At 39.2% G+C, this 20,971-nt stretch overlaps 1 pseudogene; it reads right to left on the bottom strand.

Moving 5' to 3' along the window:
* Nucleotides 1-11,812: 11,812 nt before the first annotated feature.
* LOC129052867 (large ribosomal subunit protein uL30-like) lies at nt 11,813-12,460 on the bottom strand (annotated as a pseudogene).
* Between the last annotated feature and the right edge of the window lie 8,511 nt (nt 12,461-20,971).

Here is a 20,971-nt window from a genome sequence, read left to right as displayed (position 1 = left end):
TCTTAGGATTTAGGACAAAGCAGTTTTAGACTAGACACCAAACATATGGTCAATAAAAGGAAAAATTGACAAATTGGACCTCATAAAAGTTAAAAACTTCCTCAGCAAAAGCCTGTGTAGAGAGGATGAAAAGACAAGCTACAGACTGGCAGACTGGGAGAAAATATTTGCAAACCCCATATCTAACAAAGGACTAGTATCAAAATTCCATGAAGAACTCTCAAAACTCAACAGTAAGAAAACAATCCAATTAGAAAATGAGCAAAATATATAAACAGACATTTCACTCAAGAGGATATCCAGATGTCAAATAAGCACAAGAAAAGATGTTCAATATCATTAGCCATCAGGTAAATGGAAGTCAGAATTATAATGAGATATCACACATGTATCCAAATGGCTTAAGTAAAAAATAGTGAGAATACCAAATGCTGGCCAGAATTTGGAAAAACTGATCACTTGTATGTTGTTGATGGGAATGTAAAATTATACAGTCACATTGGAAATAAATTTGATGGTTTCTTACAAACCTAAACATGCAGCTATCACACAGCCTACCAATTTCACATTTGGGCATTTATCTCAGAGAAACAGAAACTTATGCTTACACAAAAACCCATACACAAATGTTTGTACCTACTTATTCATAATAACCAAAAGCTGAAAGCAACCCATATATCCTTTCATGGGCGAATAGTTCAACCAACTGTGGTACATCCATATGATGCAATACTACTAACCAATAAAAATGAGTGAACTATTGACACATACCTTTTCAACAATCCTGTGACCTCAGTATCCAGTTAATGAACTTCCTTTGTAATTAACCATCTGGAGTCATCTCCTCTTGCTTGCAGCTAAGAAAACTGATTGATACAAAGAGAAATAAATGTAAGAGGAAACTACAAGAAACAAGAAGTAGAAGTCAGTGAATGCGTTGTTAAGGTTTATAGTTGCCTAAATAGCCAAAGCCAAAAAATGATACCATAGATAATACTAACAGTCAGGTGACAGGCTGAGAGAAGATCTTTTCAATGTATAAAATTGGCAAAAACTAATATTCAAAATTTTAAAGGAATTCTTCGAAAACTACCTGAAAAGACTGACAACACCATAGAAAAATGGGCAAAAGGCCAGGCGCAGTGGCTCATGCCTGGCTCATGCTCCCAGCATTTTGGGAGTCTGAGGTGGGTGGATCACTTCAGGTCAGGAGTTTGAGACCAGCCTGGCCGACATGGCAAAAACTCGTCTCTACTAAAAGTACAAAAATTAGCTGGGTGTGGTGGTGGGTGCTTGTAATCCCAGCTACTCAGAAGGCTGAGGCCAGGAGAATCGCGTGAACCTGGGAGGCAGAGGTTACAGTGAGCTGAGATCACCCCACTGCACTCCAGCCTGTGTCACAGAGCGAGACTTTGTCCCAATAAAAAGAAAGAAAAATGGGCAAAGCACTTGAATAAACAAATCACATAAGGGAAAACCAAAATGATTAAACATGTACGAAGAGATGCTCTACCTCACAAGTAATCAGACAAACGCAAATGAAAACAACAATGAGATATAAGTCTGGACCCATCACATTGTCAAAAGTAAGTTCAATGATCAAGTGGTTGTGAAAATATGAGAGGATGAGAGCAAATCCTTGGATTCTGCTAGTGTGAGGTTAAACCTGTGCAGCCATTCTGATGAGCAATCTGGCAGTGCCTAGTGAAATTAAGAATGTGTGCAACCCAAAGCAATTCGACAGGGGAAAGGAAAGTCATTTCAATGGAGGGTAGTTGAAAAACGGAATATTTACATGGAAATTAAAATACTAGATCTTTAACCTCCCTACTCAACACAATACACAAAATAAATTTGAGAGGGATTACACACTTAAAGGTAAAAACGAAAGCTATAATGCTCTGGAAGAAAACAGGAGAATTTCCCTTCCTTTCCTCTCTCTCTCTCTCTCTCTCTCTCTCTCTCTCTCTCTCTCTCTCTCTCTCTCCTCTCTCTCTCTCCTCTCTCTCTCTCTCTCTTTCTTTTCTTTCTTTCCCTTCCTTCCTTCCTTCCTTCCTTCCTTCCTTTCCTTCTTTCTCTCTTTTCTTCTTTCTCTTTTTTAAGACAGAGTCTCACTCTGTTGCCCAGGCTGGAGTGCAGTGGCAAGATCTCGGCTCACTGCAACCTCCGCCTACTGGGTTTCAGCGATTCTCCTGCCTCAGCCTCCCACATAGCTGGGATTACAGGTACGTGCCACCACACCTGGCTAATTTTTGTATTTTGGATAGAGACGAGGTTTCAGCATGTTGGCCAGACTGTTCTCGAACTCCAGACCTCAAGTGATCCACCCAGCTCGGCCTCCCAAAACGTTGGGATTACAGGCGTGAGCCACTGCACAAAGCTGAAAACAGAAGAATTTCTGTATGACCTTGAAATAGTCAATGACTACTTAGGACACACAATATACTAATTGCAGAGAAAAACAATTGATAAATTGGACTTCATCAAAATGGAAAAACGAATGCTCATCAAAAGATACCTTAAATAAGCAAGCCAAACATTGGGAGAAATATATATTTTTTAATTTTTGTTTTTAATTTTTGTGGGTACATAGTTGGTATGTATGTGGGTTACCTGAGATATTTTGATACAGGCATGCAACACATATTAATCACATCAGGGTAAACAGGGTGTTCATCACCTCAAATATTTATCATTTGTGTTTCAAATAATCCAATTATACTTTTTAAGTTATTATTTTGAGACAGGATCTCACTCCGTCACCCAGGCTGGAGTGCAGTGGTGTGATCATGATTCACGGCAGCCTTGACCTCCTGGGCCCAAGCGATCCTCCCACCTCAGCCTCTCGAGTAGCTGAGACTGCAGTTGTGTGCTACTACGCCTAGCTAAATTTTATTTTTGTAAAGACAGGGTCTTCCTATGCCCAGACTGGTCTTGAACTCCTGGGCTCAAGCAATCCTCCCCCCTTGGCCTCCCAACGTGCTGAGATTACAGGCATAAGCCACTGCACCCAGCCTCTTTTAGTTATTTTGAAGTGAACTATTAAATTATTTTTTTTACTATAGTCATTCTGTTGTGCTAGCAAATACTAGGTCCTGTTCATTCTTTCAAACTATTTTTTTGTATTCATTAACCGTCTCCCCTTCCCCCTCCAACTCCTGTCCTAGCCTTTAGTAACTACTCTTCTACTCTATCTCCATGAGTTCAATTATCTTAATATTTAGCTCACTGGGAGAAATATCTACACTACATGCACCTGACAAAAGTTTTGTATTCAAAATGCATGAAGAACTCCTATAACTCAATAATATAAACAGAAACCAACTTTTAAAAAAGGGCAAAGCATTTAAATGCATTTCTGAAAGAAGATATGTGAGTGGCCAATAAACACATGAAAAGGTGCTCGACGTTGTTAGCCAACAGAGAGATTAAAATTAAAACTATGAAATATCACTACACACAAGAATAGCTAAAATCAAAAAGAATGATAACACCAAATGTTGGCAAAGATGTAAAACAACTGAAATTTTCATATATGCCAATAGGAGTATAAAATGATATAATCACTTTGGAAAACTGTTTGACAGTTTCTTAAAAAGTTAAACATGTACATATTTTACAGCACAGCAATCCTACTTCTAGGTATGTATTCCATAGAAATGAAAGCTTAAGTTTACAAAAAGTCTTGTATAAGGACAATCATAGCAGCTTTATTCATAAGGGCCCCAAGCTGGAAACAGAGCAGATGTCCCTCACCAGGAGAATAGATAAACTATGGCATATTCATACAATCAAATACTATTCACCGATAAAAATGAATTAACTACTGGTGTATGCAACATGGATGAATTTCAAAAATATCATGTTGAATGAAAGAAGTCAGGTAAAAAGAAGTACATACTATAAATTCCCGTTTATCTGATGTTATGGAATAGGAAAGACCAATCTATAGTGATAGAAATCAGATCAGTGGTTACTTCAGTGAGGAGGACATGGGATTAACTGGGACAGGGCATGAAGGAACTCTCTGGGGTGATGGAAAAGTTCATATCTTGATTTGAGTTACCTGAGTGAGTGAATTTGTAAAAACTGGCTGAACTGTACTTTCAGATCTGTGAATTTTGCTATATGTAAATTATATTTCATTTTTTTCAAATACAAATATAAAACCTACTGTTAGAATACACCTCAACCTCACAGTAGTGGTTACCTGAGTAAAGGAAGAAAGTAGAAGGAGCTAAAGTGAATGCCTTACCTGTACTCATAACTTGAAATGGAGAGAGAGAGAGTGTGTGTGAAAGGGAAAACGAATGCATGTCCCATGAACTTGCTCTAGTATTCCTCCTAATTTTTTTTTTTTTTTTTTTTTTTTTTTTGAGACAGAGTCTCCGTATCTCGTCCAGGCTGGAGTGCAGTGGCGTGATCTCAGCTTACTGCAACCTCTGCCTCCTAAGCTCAAGCAATCCTTCCACCAGTCTCCCAAGTAGCTGGGACCGCAGGCGCATGCCACCATGCCTGACTAATTTTTGTATTTTTTATAGAGATGGGTTTTTACCATGTTTCCCAGGCTGATCTTGAACTCCTGATCTCAAGCGATCTGCCCACCTCAGCCCCCCAAAACGCTGGGATTACACGCCTGAGCCACCGCACCCGGCCCCTCCTACCTGCTTTGTCATTCCCTCTCATTCTGCTCTCTGGCTCATTTTACTCAAGCTTCCCACTGAATGTTGGTGTTCATCATCATTTTAGCTTCTATCTTTTGTCATCTGAAAATACCAATGTTACTTAAAGTGGATCATAATCTCTTGGGCTGCTTGCTAAAAATGCAGATTGTACCTACCTCATAGGGCTACTTGGGCAACTGCATGAGATAATGGTTATATGATGCTTAAAATGGTGCCTATGACAAAGTAAGGACTCCTCCAAAAATTCTGTATTATTATTATTAGTTATTGTTGTTGCATTATTGAAACAGAATATTGGAAGTTGGTGGTGGAGAATTTTCTTTTTTTTATTTTACTTAAGTTCTGGGATACCTATGCAGAACATGCAGGTTTGTTACGTACGTATACGTGTGCCATGGTGGTTTGCTTGACCTATCAATCCATCATCTAGGTTTTAAGCCCTGCATGCATTAGGTATTTGTCCTAATGCTCACCCTCCCCTTGCCTCCCACCTCCAGAGAATTTTCATTTTTATTAAAATCTTCAGGTGATTCTGATGCATATTAAGTTTTGGAACCACGGAAGAACATACTCCCTAAGGAATTTCATTCAAATACATGACCTCAACTACTACTTGTATGGAAATGACTCATGGAACACATTTCCAGATATTTCTCCTGAGTTCCAGATTCTAATATATCCATTTTCTTCTGGATACCTCCATTTGGATAACCCATAGATACCCTACAATTGACAGATTTGAAAACATACTCAGAATCTTTCCCCGGACCCCCTTTCCCTTCTTTCCCAGGCCTACTGAATGGCAGTTCTGCATTTCATTCAGCTGAACCAGAAAGTAAAGAATCATCTAGACTCTTCCTTCTCTCTTCCCATTCAACATCTGTTTGCTGACAACATTCACTTTCTTTGATACCCATTTCCTGTCAAGCCTACCCCCTTTATCAGTCTGGGTTTTTGTTTCTTCATTTGCATCTCACGGCTGCAGTCCAGGTCCTCTTCTCCCTTGCCTGGATTGTGGCAACGGCAGTCAAATTGGTCTTCCTCTTCCCAGAATATCACCAATTCTAGGAGTGCATGAATTAAAGCTATATATCCTTTGAGTCTCAAAGTACTTCATTCTTGTGCAAACACCATGGCATTTCTTTTCCCTGCTTACAAAAGTAACACTTTGTTATGACAAGCAATAGGCAACAAAGAAAGATATAAAGAATAGAATAATAACATGTAACAAACCTGCATGTTGTGCACATGTACCCTAGAACTTAAAGTATAATAAAAAAGTTTTATATATATGTGTGTGTGTGTGTATATATGTATAAAGAATAGAATAATACAGTTAGCTGGGCATGTTGGCACACACCTGCAATCCCGGCTACTTGGGAGGTGGAGGCTGGAGAATTACTGGAACCCAGGAGGTGGAGGTTGCAGTGAGCCAAGATCATGCCACTGCAATCCAGCCTAGGTGACAGAGTGAGACCCTGTTTCAAACAAACTAACAAAACACAACAACAACAAAATAGAATAATAAGCAATCATAATACCACCACGCAGAGATGAGTATTACTTTTTGTTTGTATTTATTTATTGTAGAGACATACTCCCACTGTTGTTGTCCAGGCTGGAGTGCAGTAGCACAATCATAGCTCACTGCAGTGTTTTTATTTTTATTTTTAGTTTTTTTTTTTTTTTGAGATGGAGTCTCGCTGTGCCACCCAGGCTGGAGTCTCGCTGTGCCATCCAGGCTGGAGTGCAGTGGCGTGATCTCGGCTCACTGCAACCTCCGCCTCCCAGGTTCAAGAGAATCTCCTGCTTCAGCCTCCTGAGTAGCTGAGATTACAGGTGTACACTATCATGCCCGGCTAATTTTTTTGTAATTTTAGTAGAGACGGGTTTCACCATGTTGGCCAGGATGGTCTCGATCTCCTGACCTCGTGATCCACCCACCTCAGCCTCCCAAAGTGCTGGGATTACAGGTGTGAGCCACCGCGCCTGGCTTTTATTTTTTTATTAAAGGATAACTTGCATACTGTAAATCTTAATGAATTTTTACATATAAATGGACTTGTGTACTCATCACCCAGAATACTGCCATCAACACAGACAGTGCCCTCATGCCCCTCCACAGTCTATACCATTCACCAGAAAGACCACTATTCTGATTTGTATCATTGTAGATTAGTTTTACCAGCTTTTGAACTTTATCTGCATGGAATTATACAGTATTTACTCTTTTATGTCTGTCCTCTTTTGTTCAAAATTACATCCATGAGATTAATCCATGTTGTTGGGCATATCAGTAGTTCATAACTATTAACATTTTGATGTATGTCTTTTCAGAAGTTTTTCTATACACACTCAGACACTAAAATAGTGTCTGTGTTATGACTTTTTCTCCTTTTCATGTCATACAGGAATGTATAATCTTACAATTGTTTTGTTCTGGTTAAAAAGTCAATACATTCTTACTGTATAAAATGAAATGCTACTGAAATACATAATTTAAAAAGAAAAAGTCTCCCACAATTTCCCAATACACCCACAATAGCACTAACATAGAGGAGGTCATGGACATTTTGACTGGCATTTATCATTCATTCAACAAGGTTTTATTGAATGCCTTTTATGTGCTAGGCATTTTTTTGACACTAAGGGTATAGCAGTAAACAAAACAAAGCCCTAGCTATCATGAAACTTACTTTATAGTGGGAGCTACTAACAAATAAACAATTAAATATGTAATGTAATATCAGGTTAGTGATAAATGCTATAATGATAAGTAAAAAAAAAGAGAGAAAGAGTGATGGTGATTTTTAATAGTATGGTCAAAAAGAAGGCTTTTGGAAAAAATAATATTTTATGAACAGAAAGAAAAGCAAGTGCAGGCCAGGTGTGGTGGCTCACGCCTGTAATCCCAGCACTTTGGGAGGCCGAGGCAGGCAGATTACCTGAGGTTGGCAGTTCGAGACCAGTCTGGCCAACATGGTGAAATCCCGTCTCTACTAAAAATACAAAAAAATTAGCCGGGCATGGTGGTTATAACCTGTAATCCCAGCTACTTGGGAGGCTGAGGCAGAATTGCTTGAGCCCGGGAGGCAGAGGTTGCAGTGAGCCGAAATTGCGCCACTGCACTCCACACTCCAGCCTAGGTGACAGAGCAAGACTCTGTCTAAAAAAAAAAAAAAGAAAGAAAGTGCAAAGGCCCTGAGGTTGGGATCTGCAGGCATGCAAGGAGGCCAGTGGGTCTAGAACAGACCAACAAAAGAGAAGTGTAGTAGAAAATAGGGTTTGACATTCTGGACGTAGGAAGGGGCAAAGATTTCATGACGAAGATACCAAAAGCAATTGCAACAAAAGCAAAAACTGACAAATGGGATCTAATTAAACTAAAGAGCTTCTGCACAGCAAAAGAAACTATCAACAGAGTAAACAGACAACCTACAGAATGGGAGAAAATTTTTGCAAACTATGCATCTGACAAAGGTCTAATATCCAGCATCTATAAATAATTTAAACAAATTTACAAGGAAAAAACAACCTCATTTAAAAGTGGGCAAAGTACATGAACAGACACTTTTCAAAAGAAGACATACATGCAGCCAAGAAACACATGAAAAAAACCTCAGCATCACTGATGATTAGGGAGATGCAAATGAACACCACAATGAGATATCATCTCACACCAGTCAGAATGGCTATTATTAAAAAGCCAAAAATAACAGATGCTGATGAGGTTGCAGAGAAAAGGGAGTGCTTTATACACTGTTGGTGGGAGTGTAAATTAGTTCAGCCATTATGGAAAGCAGTGTGATAATTCCTCAAAGAGCTAAAAACAGAACTACCGTTCGACCCAGCAAACCCATTACTGATATATACCCGAAGGAAGAGAAATCATTCTGTCATACAGACACATGCCCATGTATGTTCATTGTAGCACTATTCACAATAGCAAAGACATGGAATCAACCTAAAAGTCCATGAATGACAGGTTGGATAAAGAAAATGTGGTACATAGACACCATGGAATACTATGCAGCCATAAAAAGGAACAAGATCATGTCCTTTGCAGGAACATGGATGGAGCTGGTTGCCATCATCTTATGAAACTAATGCAGAAACAGAAAACCAATACTGCATGTTTACACTTATAAGTGGGCGCTAAATGGTGAGAACACATGGAGACATAGAGGGGAACAATAGATACCGGGGGGCCTAGTGGAGGATGGAGAGCAGGAGGAGGGAGAGGATCAGAAAAAAAAACTAATAGGCACTAAGCTTAATATCAGGGTGATGAAATAATCTGTACAACAAACCCCCATGACACGAGCTTACCTATATAACAAACTTGCATATGTACCCTTGAACTTAAAATAAAGGTTAAAAAAAAAGAAAATAAAGCTTGAAAGTAGGCAAGGGTCAGATATTGTAGGGCCTAGTAGTCTATCTAAGTCCTTTGAATTTTATTCTAAATATGATGGAAAGCCATTGGAGAGTTGAGAGCAGGTGAAGGAGATTATCTCATTTGTGTTTTAAAAGAATTACTCTGGCTCCTTTGTAGAGAATTGACTGCATAAAGGAAAGAATAGAAGTGGATACCCCAGGTGAGGAGCTATTGGCAGTGATCCCGGTGAGAGACAATGTGGCTTAGGCCAGGGTAGCAGCAGGGGAGGAGGTGAGAGGAGCATTGGTTCTGGACTTGTGTAGAACTGACAGGACTTGTTGGTTGCCCTGATACAAAGTGTAAGAGAAGGAGAGGAAGTGAAGCACTACTCCAGGAGTTTTAGACTTGATGATTTCAGTATTCACATAGATCAATCAAACCTCCGTGCCTCTCAGTTCCTTTAGGAAGAACTGGCTTGATGCGTGCATTGGGAGAAAAGATTACGTGCCCAATTTGGGTCATATTGAGTTTGAGATTAGATCATCCAAATGGAGATAGTGAGTAGGCAATGGAAATATGAGTCTAGAGTTCAAAGTAGAGGTCAGGGCTGGGGATTTACTGCCATGAAGCTGGATGAAATCACCTAGGGAGTGAATGCAGATAGAAAAGTGAAGCTGCCCAGAGCCTGAGTCCTAAAGCACTCCCATATTTCATAACCTGAAAGAAGAGGAGAAACTGGCAAAAGAGACAAACAGAAACCATGGAGGCCAAAGGAAAACTGTGTGGAGTCATGGAAGCCAAATGAAAAATCTGTTTCAAACGGAGCCACTGCTAGGCCGTATTATTCCTGTGTGAAAATAAAACAATACAAACAAAAAGCCCTATTTCTTCCTCAAGTAGAGGAAAGCAATATTCTATTTATTTTCCAATAAGACTGGTTACAAAACCCATATACTCATTTTGTATAAATTGTATAAATAAATTTGTATTGAACACAAAAGTATAGACAATCCCAAAATTTAATCACAATTACGAACTCAAAGCCACCAGGATATAATAATTTATTATAAAATAGTTTCACATTTTGCTTTTATCAAAACAAAATTCTTATGGCAGTTTCAATGCTTGCTTGTTGCTTGTCACTATATATGACAGTCTTTTAACATTGTACATATTAAGTAGTTCTTAATAAATTTTAATTTTGGGAAGCTACATTCTTTAATGGTGGCCATTGTTGACAAAATTAATATGTCCTGAGAGCTCATGAGCTATTTGCAAATGTACCTGATAGATTATTGCTGCAAATACGTTGCAGCACTTCAACAAGAGTCTTAATAGTTTTTTTTATTTTTTATTTTTTATTTGTTGAGACAGAGTCTTGCCGTGTCACCCAGGCTGGAGTGCAGTGGCACAAACAGGGCTTACCGCAGCCTTGACCTCCTGGGCTCAAGCAATCCTCCCACCCCAGCCCCCCAAGTAGCTGAGACCACAGGAATGTGCCATCACGTCTGGCTAATTTTTAAATTTTTTGTTTGTAGAGGCAGGGTCTCCCTATGTTGCCCAGGCTTGTGTCAAACTCCTGGGTTTAAGTGAGCCTCCTGCCTCAGCCTCCCAAAGTGCTGGAATTATAGGCATAAGCCACGTCTGGCCTAGAGTCTTACTAGATTTTAGTAATCAACTTTTTAGTTCCAGATTTTAGTTCCTCACACATTAAAAATCATCAATATCACACTCCATATATATTTTCATCAGTCATTTCAATTGTAAAATTTTTGTAGATGTATTTGTTAATTTTATTATTAGTTTATATTTATATTATTATTTTATAATAAGTTATATATGTTTTTTAGAACACTGTAAAGGCAATTATACTTGGCTGAATAATGGTCCCCCAAAGATATCAGTTCCTAATTCCTGGAACCTATAAATGTAACTTTATTTGGAAAACAGATTTTTGCAGATGTAATTAAGTTGAGGATTTTTTTTTTCCGAGAGAGGGTCTTGCTCTGTTGCCCAGGCTGGAGTGCAGTGGCACAATCTTGGCTCACTGCAACCTCCACCTCCTGGGCTCAGGTGATTCTCCCACCTCAACCTCCCGAGTAGCTGGGACCATAGGTGCCTGACACCTTGCCTGGCTAATTTTTTGTATTTTTGGTAGAGATGGGGTTTCACCATGTTGCCCAGGCTGGTTTTGAAATCATGGGCTCAAGCAGTCTGCCTGTCTTCACCTCCCAAAGTGCTGGGATTACAAGCATGAAGCACCATGCCCAGCCCAAGTTGAGGATCTTGAGCTTAGGAGGTTATCCTGGATTGTCCAAGTGGGACATAATGCCATCACAAGTGTCTTTATAAGAAAGAGGCAGTGGGGAGACTACAGACACACAGAGGAGGTACTGTGAAGACAGACACAGATTGTGGCTACAAGCTGAGGAATGCCAGCAGCCACCAGAAGCTGGAAGAAGCAAGGAATGGATTCTCTCCTGAAATCTCTGAAGGAAGCATGGCTCTACTGACAGCTTGATTTCAGACTTCTGGCTTCCAGAAGACTGTGAGCGAATACATTTCTGTTGTTTTAAGCCACTAAATTTGTGGTAACTTGTTATAGCAGCCATAGGAAATGAATACAGCCATTATAATCTTTATTATAAATTTTTCCTTTAAATATATTTTGTTTACTCATCTATTTCAATTTGAAAGCACGTACTGTTTATTAACTGACCAGATTAGAAAAATAATCACAGTAGACACCTTAGTTCATTCTTCTAAGAAGCCTCTTGTTCTGGTCCTCCCTGTTGCCAGCATCTCCAGCTTCTACAAAATGGGTGGTCTTTTTCTTCATTCCACCTCTTGGAGAGGATAATTTGAAGGGCCACATGAAGTTATTTGTTTCTTTGAAGCGTTTTCCAACAGCATAGATCTCATTAACAAGATCCTCCCTGCAGATGATACTGTATTTACCAAGAGATCGAGCAATCAAAGTGTTCTCTGTCAAGGCAACTCACTTCTCATTGATTTTGCCATAACCACGCTTGTAGATTATTAGGTCATTTACTGACTTCAGCTTTGGGTACCCCCATGCAATATATGGTTTTACAATCAGCAGCATGTTAATTGAATCCTTGTTGAGCTTCGCAAAGGTTCCACTGAAGATTTAACGAAGGCGAAGAAGCTGCAACAACTTTCGGACCTTTGGGCTCAGAGCATTGCTACCTCTGATCCTGATGACAAATGCCAGTTCGGGTTTGCGGGTACATAGAAAGTTGCCAGCTTTTCTTGCCATCCTAGCTATTTTAATTTCAGCTCTGTACATTTGTCTATATTCCTTGTGATAGTGCTTCATTTTTTTCATACAAAGCTTCCTCCTTGCCTTTCAAAGCATCTTTTGGGCAAACTTCTCTCTCAGGCTCTGCGAAATTCCTCCACTTTTTCTTAAGTGTTTCTGGAACAGCAGGAAACTTCTTCTCTTTGACACCCTCTATGGTTTCAGCCAGAAAAGAGCTAAATATGATATTTTATACAATGATTTTTTTTTTCTTTTGAGACAGAGCCTTGCTCTGTGGCCCAGGCTGGAGTGCAGTGGCGTGTGATCTTCGCTCACTGCAACCTCTGCCTCCCGGGTTCAAGCGATTCTCCTGCCTCAGCCTCCCGAGTAGCTGGGATTACAGGCATGGGCCACCATGCCCAGATAAGTTTTGTATTTCTAGTAGAGACGGGGTTTCACCATGTTGGCCAGTCTGGTCTCGAACTCCTGACCTTAGGTGATCTGCCTGCCTTGGCCTCCCAAAGTGCTGGGATTACAGGCGTGAGACACCGTGACTGGCCAAAATGCCCATTGACCCCGACGTGATAGGAACGATTTTTTTTCTTTTTCCAACTTTTATTTTGATAATAGGTTCAGGGATTGCATGGGTAGGTTTGTTACATGGGTAAATTGCATGTCACAGGTGTTTGGTATACAGATTATTACCCCAGGTAATGAACATAGTACCCAACAGAATACCATTCTCAACATAGGCCCTGGGAAAAATTTCATGGTGAAGACTTCAAAAGTAATTGCAACAAAAACAAAAATTCATAACTGAGATCTAATTAAACTAAAAAACCTCTGCACAGCAAAAGAAACTATCAACAGGGTAACACAAAAGAAACTATCAACAGACAACCTACAGAATGAGAGAACATATTTGCAAACTATGCACCTGTCAGAAGTCTAATATCCAGAATTTATAAGGAATTTATATAATATTTTAAAAAGTTGAATTTGAAATTGATCATAGATTGGCTCTATGGGGTTATATAGATCATATATGGGCTCAGATATACAGTTGAAATGAATTGTATTTTGCTTTTTTCTAGTGTTTCTATATTGGAGAAGTTGGTGTCGATTTTAAGAGACCGTACAATTTGTTTAGCATTATTAATAAATTTTTCCTAAATAGTACTGTTCAGTTTTTGTCAAATAATTTCTAACTTCTTTCAATGCTTTAAAGAGAACCTGTACTTGGATGACAAATAGCCTTTTCAATTGTGATGACATGCCAAAAACTGAGCTCCTGATACTCACTAAACTCGCTTTTCCTCAAAGAACTGAGAAAACAGGATGTTAAATTGGTCATGTACGGTCATATTGAAATCACCAATCTGAAATCCCTGAGTTCTTAAACTTAGAGTCTTTGAATTGTAAAAATATTAAGATATCTGTGATTGTGAATAGCACTGCTTTGTAAGGCTCTTGTGCAATGGACAACTTGAACCTCTTTTCTGCACAGAAAAGCGCATTACATACAGTGTGAGAGAACATGGATATTTAATGACATTTATTATGCATATTAGAATGGCATCTGTGAGGGGAATAGTGTTTGTGAATGAAGGAAAAAATGGGAGGAGAGTTTTTATATGTGTGATAAAATGAGTAGTATGATCAATTTAACCTTCTGCATCTGAAGTTGAGGAAACATTTAATGAATACTCAGTAAAAAGAGCTGCGTGTCTAGTCCATTTTTTTTTTTTGAGACAGGGTCTCACTCTGTCGCCCAGACTGGTTTTGACTCACTGCAACCTCCGCCTCCTGGGTTCAAGAGATTCTCCTGCCTCAGCCTCCCCAGTAGCTGGGATTACAGGCGTGAGCCGCTGTGCCCGACCATCGTGTTTTTTTTAAGTACAATTAAGCATCTATTGTTACAAAGGGGATCAGACCATATGTGCTATTTTGCAAACTGCTTTTTAAACTTAGTATATTTTGGATATCTTTCCATGTCAGTACATGATTTATATCATTCTTTCTAGAAGCTGCTTAAGTATTTGATTTGATAGGTGCATTATAATTTAAATCAATGCTCCACTGATATTTGATTTTTAAAAAAGAGTATTTTGCATATTTATTATTTTATGGCAGAATGCCCAACATAGAGCAATATTGCAAATATTCAACTGTGCAAAAATAGTATGTGGTGGTTTAGTACAAATGGGACTGCTTTAAAAAAATACTGAAACAAAACTTGACGGTACTATAAGAAACATTTAAACTAAGTGGTTTCTAGATCTGCTTAGCTTGAGATCTGTCCTCTGTAGACCTATAATGATGGTTGCTGCCTCCGACCATGATCAATATACAGAATAATCAGTTCCAACGATCAAATGTGATCACAGCGGGTCTCCTTCTCTATATCTTTCTACAGACATGTCTACAGACATGATCTGGCCTGGGTAAAAAGACAATGGAAATTTCTCAGTGGTTGAAAATAATAAGTGTGGTACATATTCTTATGATTCTCTTGGTTCTCATTTCTAGTTAGATTGCGCTTAGATGATTTCTTCAGTTTGTCATACAGAATGAGCATTCCACCAATGCCTCTGAGAACATTGGACTATGCATCTTTGTTAAAGGCTTTTCCACATTCATCTTTAAAATCTTCACCCCACAATATATGAAGTTTCCATTATATATGATGTCAGTTATTTGTGACCAGACTGCATCATCACCTACCCCATCGCAGCATGGAGTAGGGAAGAGAGCACGCTGGCCATCCAATTTAGTGATTTTACACACAGTCTTCTATGCCTTTGAATTTTTTTCCCTTGACAGGTTTCCCAATATTCATTGCCCAATGGGTTCTGGCAAAACCTGAGGAGTAGAAAAAGCTGAAAATGACTCCTGATGTACCACCAGAGGCAAGATTGTCAGCAAAATACCTCCAGAACCCAAGCTGCCCCTCCAGAAGAAAAGTATTCACTTCTCCTTGGGAAAGCAGACTATGTAATCCTCTGTGCCTTTGTACTGTTTGTCAGAGGCAATATTTTTACACACACATTGTACCTCTGGCATTGTGAGACCCCTGGGCATCTTTCATTTCAAGAATATTATATAAATGAAGTCATACAGCATATAACTTTTTGAGACTGGCTTTTTTTACTCAGCATAATTCCCTTATGATCCATCTGAGTTGTTGCATGTATCAATAGTTTATTCCTTTTTAGTCCTGAGTAGTATGCCATGATATGCATGTACCACAGTTTATTTAACCATTTAACTATTGAAAAACTATTGTACATTATTTAAAGTGTACAATTCAATGGCTTTACGTATATTCATAGAATTGTCCAACCATCATCAAATCAATTTTAGAACATTCTTGTTATTGCTCCCCTTCCCCCTTAAAACCCTCATACCCATAAGTGATAACTTATCATTTCCTCTCAACACTCACCCCAGCCCTAGGCAACTGCTGTTCTACTTTATGTTTTTAGGAGTTTGCCTATTCTGAATATTTCCTATAAGTGGAATCATACAATATATTGTCTTTTGTGTCTGGCTTCCTTCATGTAGCATAATGTTTTTGAGGTTCATTCAGGATGTAGCATGTATCAGTACATCATTAATTTTTTATGACTAATATTCCATTATAACATTTTATTTATCAATTTATCAGGTGATAGACATTCGAGTTGTTTTCAATTTTTGCTATTATGGATAATGCTACTGTGAGTACTTGTATATTACAAGTTTTTGCGTGGATATATGTTTTCATTTCCCTTGCAGTGGAATAACTGGGCCATATGGTAACTATGTTTAACATTTTGAGGAACTGCAAAACTATTTTCCACAGCAGCCCCATCACTTTACACTCTCACTAGCATTGTATGAGGATTTCAGTTTCTCCACATTCTTGCCAACACTAGTTATTGTCTGTCTTTTTTATTATTGCCATCCTTATGGGTATGAAATGGAATCCCATTGTGGTTTTGATTTGCATTTCTCTGATTGCTAATGATGTTGAGCATCTTTTCACATGCTTGTTGGCCATTTGTACATCGTCTTTGTAGAAACGTCTACTCAGGCCGAGGTGGGTGGATCACAAGGTCAGGAGATCAAGACTATCCTGGCTAACATGGTGAAACCCCATCTCTACTAAAAATACAAAAAAAAAAAAATTAGCCGGGCGTGATGGTGGGTGCCTGTAGTCCCAGCTACTCGGGAGGCTGAGGCAGGAGAATGGAGGTGGAGTTTGCAGTGAGCAGAGATAGCGCCACTGCACTCCAGCCTGGGTGACAGAGTGAGACTTGACTCTCAGAAAAAAAAAAAAAAAGAATTGTCTACTCAATTTTTATCCATTATACTTATTTGTCTTTTTATTATTTAGTTATAAGAGTTTGTTATATATTCTAGATACAATTTCCTTATCAGATATATGATTTGCAAATATTTTCCTCCCATTCTTTGGGTTGTCTTTTCACTTTCTTGATGGTGTCCTTTTGATATGGTTTGGCTGTGTCCCCACCCAAATCTCATCTTGAATTGTAGTTCTCATAATCCCCACATATCATGGGAGGGACCTGGTGGGAAGTAACTGAATCATGGGGGCAGTTATTCCCGTGCTGCTGTTCTCGTGATAGTGAGTGAGTTCTCACGAGATCTGATGGTTTTATAAGGGGCTTTTCACCCTTTTGTTTGGCACTTCTCCTTGCTGCCACCATATGAAGAAGGACATGTTCGCTTCCCCTTCTGCCACGACTGTCAGTTTCCTGAGGCCTCCCCAACCATGCTGAACTGTGAGGCAATTAAACCTTTCCGTTATAAGTTACTCAGTGTTGGATATATCTTTATTAGCAGCATGAGAATGGATTAATACACCTTTGAAGCACAAAAATTTTAATTTTAGTGAAGACCAACTTATCAATTTTTTTCCTTCTGTTGCTTGTTGTGTTGGTGTTATATCTAAGAAACCATTGCCTAAGCCAAGTTCACATAAATAGTCATTCTGAACTATGAGGTGACAAGCTAAGTATGGCAGGAGAGTAGAATCCTGGGTCTCTGATGATTACGAAGCTGCACTCTAGGCTTGGAAACCCAAATTCTACATTTATTTTACACAACAGTGAGATAAAGTATTTTATTTTTTAAAAATCAAGACCCTCTGTTCTTTAAAATACACCATAAAATGAAAAACAAAGATATAAGAAGATATTTGCAAACACATATAAATGACATAAATTTCATATCTATAAGTATAACAAACTTTCACAAACCAATAACAAAAAAACAACCCAATAGAAAAATGGGCAGTAGGAAGGAGTATCTCACAGAAGAGGAAACATATATGGCCAATAAGCATATTAAATGCTCAACCTCATTAGTAATCATAGAAATATAAATTTCATACCCATGAAATAACAAAATTTTAAGTCTGAAATATCAAGTCTTACCTATGACATGGAGCAATGGGAAATCATACCCTGCTTGTGGGAATGTAAATTTGTATAATCATTTTAGAAAAAAAATGATTTGGAGATACCTATGAGGTCAAAGAATTATAGTGGGAGTAACAAGCTAGCTGGAAAGATGGTAGGTTGTTAAGAAAATGTAATGTTGGGTCGGGCACAGTGGCTCATGCCTGTGGTCCCAGCACTTTGGGAGGCTGAGTCTGGTGGATCACGAAGTCAGGAATTCGAGACCAGCTTGACCAACATGGTGAAACCCCGTCTCTACTAAACATGCAAAAAAAATTGGCCAGGCCTGGTAGTGCGCGCCTGTGGTCCCAGCTGCTCAGGAGGCTGGAGCAGGAGAATTGCTTGAACCTGGGAGGTGGAGGTTGCAGTGAGCCAAGATGGCGCCACTGCACTCCAGCCTGGGCGACAGAGTGAGACTCTGTCTCGAAAAAAAAAAAAAAAGTAATGTTGGAATTCATGACTTAGTAGACAGAGAAATTTGTGTGATAAAAAAGTACAAGGTGTAACCTTCCAAGAGGTTAGCTAAAGTGGAGAGGAGTATACATTTAAGATAATAAGGTGTATCAGTTGGGGTCCAATCAGAACATAGACACTACATAGTAATTTTTTTTTTTTCTTGAGATGGAGTCTGGCTTTTGTTGCCCAGGCTGGAGTGCAATGGCGTGATCTCAGCTCACTGCAAACTCTGACTCCTGGGTTGAAGCGATTCTCCTGCCTCAGCCTCCAGAGTAGCTGGGATTACAGATGCCCACCACCATGCCTGGCTAATTTTTGTATTTTTATTAGAGACTGGGTTTCACCATGTTGGCCAGGGTGGTCTCAAACTCCTGACCTCAGGTGATCTGCCCACCTTGGCCTCCCAAAGTACTGGGATTACAGATGTGAACCACTGTGCCCAGCCTACTACATAGTAATTTTAACAAGAAAAGTTTAACATAAAGAATTAACAATAATAGGGGATTAGAGTGTTGAAGGATTGGCTAGTAATAAGTAAAGGAAACTCTAAAAAGTATGGGATAGCAGATATAAATAGCAGACAACATAAAAATAATGTGTAATGGCCAATACCTCTAGAGCTGTGATAACCCTCCTCTCCACCCAGGGCTGAGATCCAGGCCTTATTGGAAAAGTTGCTCTGGTACTGAGTTGGTGGAACTTGTTGGACGTACATTCTCTGGAACTTGCTGAAATATACCCCTCTACGGTGCTGGTTCACATGGAAGGTGTCTGTCTCATCAGAGATTCTTTGCTGCCTAAACACTCAAGGGTAGTGCCTGGGGAGGCTGCTACCTACTGTTTGTTGGGAAAACCAGTGCTGCAGAATGTGGGCAATAGGAAAGCTGGGAGATCGGCAGGAGCTTGTGGAGTGAGCACACAGAAAACAGGAAGTAAAACCCCTTCTTCCTGCAATGTCTCTCCACCACTGCCTACTGATAAAACTTCATATCATGCCAGCTGGCAAAGTAAAAAATATTTCAAGGCCCCAGGTCCATTTCACAGAATAGGCATAAAGGGGAAATGAGAGGTAATAAATTGATTACAGGTTGAGAAGGTCAAGGAACTGAGAGGTCATGATGTTGGATTATTGTTCTTGTGGATATTGAAATGACCCAAGTGTTGGCAGAAATTAGAGTGGGGTAGAAGGTTAGAGACCAATAAACTCATTTCTCTAAGTGTGACCTTGGTCTATCGGCATCAGAATCAAGTGGGATACTTTGATAACACAAATTCCTTTTTCCCACTGCAGATCTTCTGAACTGGAGTATCTGGGAAGAGAGCTCCCAAATATTCTTTTTTAATAAGTGCCTTGGTAGATTTGGAATGAAAGAGAATCGGTTAGTAACATTTTAAAAACACAAAACTAAATAGTAAAACAGGTACCAGTGTACCCAGCGTTCAGTCTTAACAAATGTTCACATTTGCCTTATTTCCTGAAGATCTTTTGATTTTTCATGAAATGTTACCTACTTTAGCTTAAGTTTCACTCTCACCTTCCTTTCTCCTTTATGCCTCACAGGAGATGATCATATGAACATTATTTTTTGTCAATCCCTGCTTTAGGCAATAGAGAGCCTTTGAGGGTTTTTGAACAGGGGTATTAACACTAGAGGTGTTTTTGGAAAATCAACCCAAATATGCCCTGTTAGAGAGTTCATTAGGATGAGAGGATGGAGGTGGGAAAGCCCTTGAAGAGGCAGGTTCAGTGGCCCAGAGGGTGTGGTACTGAGGATCTGAGGTAGGGTGAGAGATCTTTGCTTTTCTTTCTCATGCTCTTGTGTGAAGCCTGCTCTTTGTGTTGCTGTGACCCCCAGTCTTTGAATTCCCCCTCTTCCCCCATTCCCTCAGTACATCAGCTCCTTTCTAGCTTCATTTGAGTCCCTAACCAGCCTGGGTTTCATGGGTACCCATTTCACCTATATGCTTGCCACTGCCCTGGAATTCCTTGCTTTGTTGACATTTTACCACACCAACTGTAACTTCCAATCTTTATACAAATAGAACTGGTTCTTTTGCCTTGAGGCGGTGGCCTTGCCATTCTGATATACTTTATTACTCATAGTAATATTTGCTGTAGTGAGTGTCCAAAATGAGGCAGAGTTTTATCCAGATGACCTTGGTGAACTCAAGCCTGTTTTGGAGGAGGCTGGGTTCACAAAACTTACTCAGGCTTTGTTCTTCATCAGAAGATGTAAGTGATACCTCAATAGTACTGCCAGATTTTGTTTGTCTGTAGAGTAAAATTTTGATGAGCAATTGTGAAAACTGTTCAGATGACATATAAAAATGTGTTTAAGTTCGTCAGATTTGGGAATTTTATTTATCAACAAATGGATTCTGTTTTTATTTCCATTACATAGATTTGGCCATGGGTCAACGTCAATGAAAACTTTTGATTGATTATACTTATTTTGCTTAAGTCACAAGTACATCAAACAAACCTTGTTATAGAACTATGGACAGACACAGTAACATGAATGAGTATGAAAATGATGATGTTGAGTTAAAGAAGCCAGAAAAAAGATAGTACCATACTGTGTACTTCCATTTATATAAGATTCTTGAAAATGCAAACTAATCTATAGACACTGAAAATAGATTGGTGGTTGCCTGGGATTTGGAGGCAAAGAGGAAAGAAAGAATTGAAAGGGCATGAGGACAATTTTGGGGGTGATGGAAAGGC

This window comes from Pongo abelii, chromosome X (assembly GCF_028885655.2).
Source record: "Pongo abelii isolate AG06213 chromosome X, NHGRI_mPonAbe1-v2.0_pri, whole genome shotgun sequence".
Classification (NCBI taxonomy): Eukaryota; Metazoa; Chordata; class Mammalia; order Primates; family Hominidae; genus Pongo; species Pongo abelii.
The sequence above is the reverse complement of the archived record's forward strand: the minus strand, read 5'-3'. Positions and strand labels throughout refer to the sequence as shown.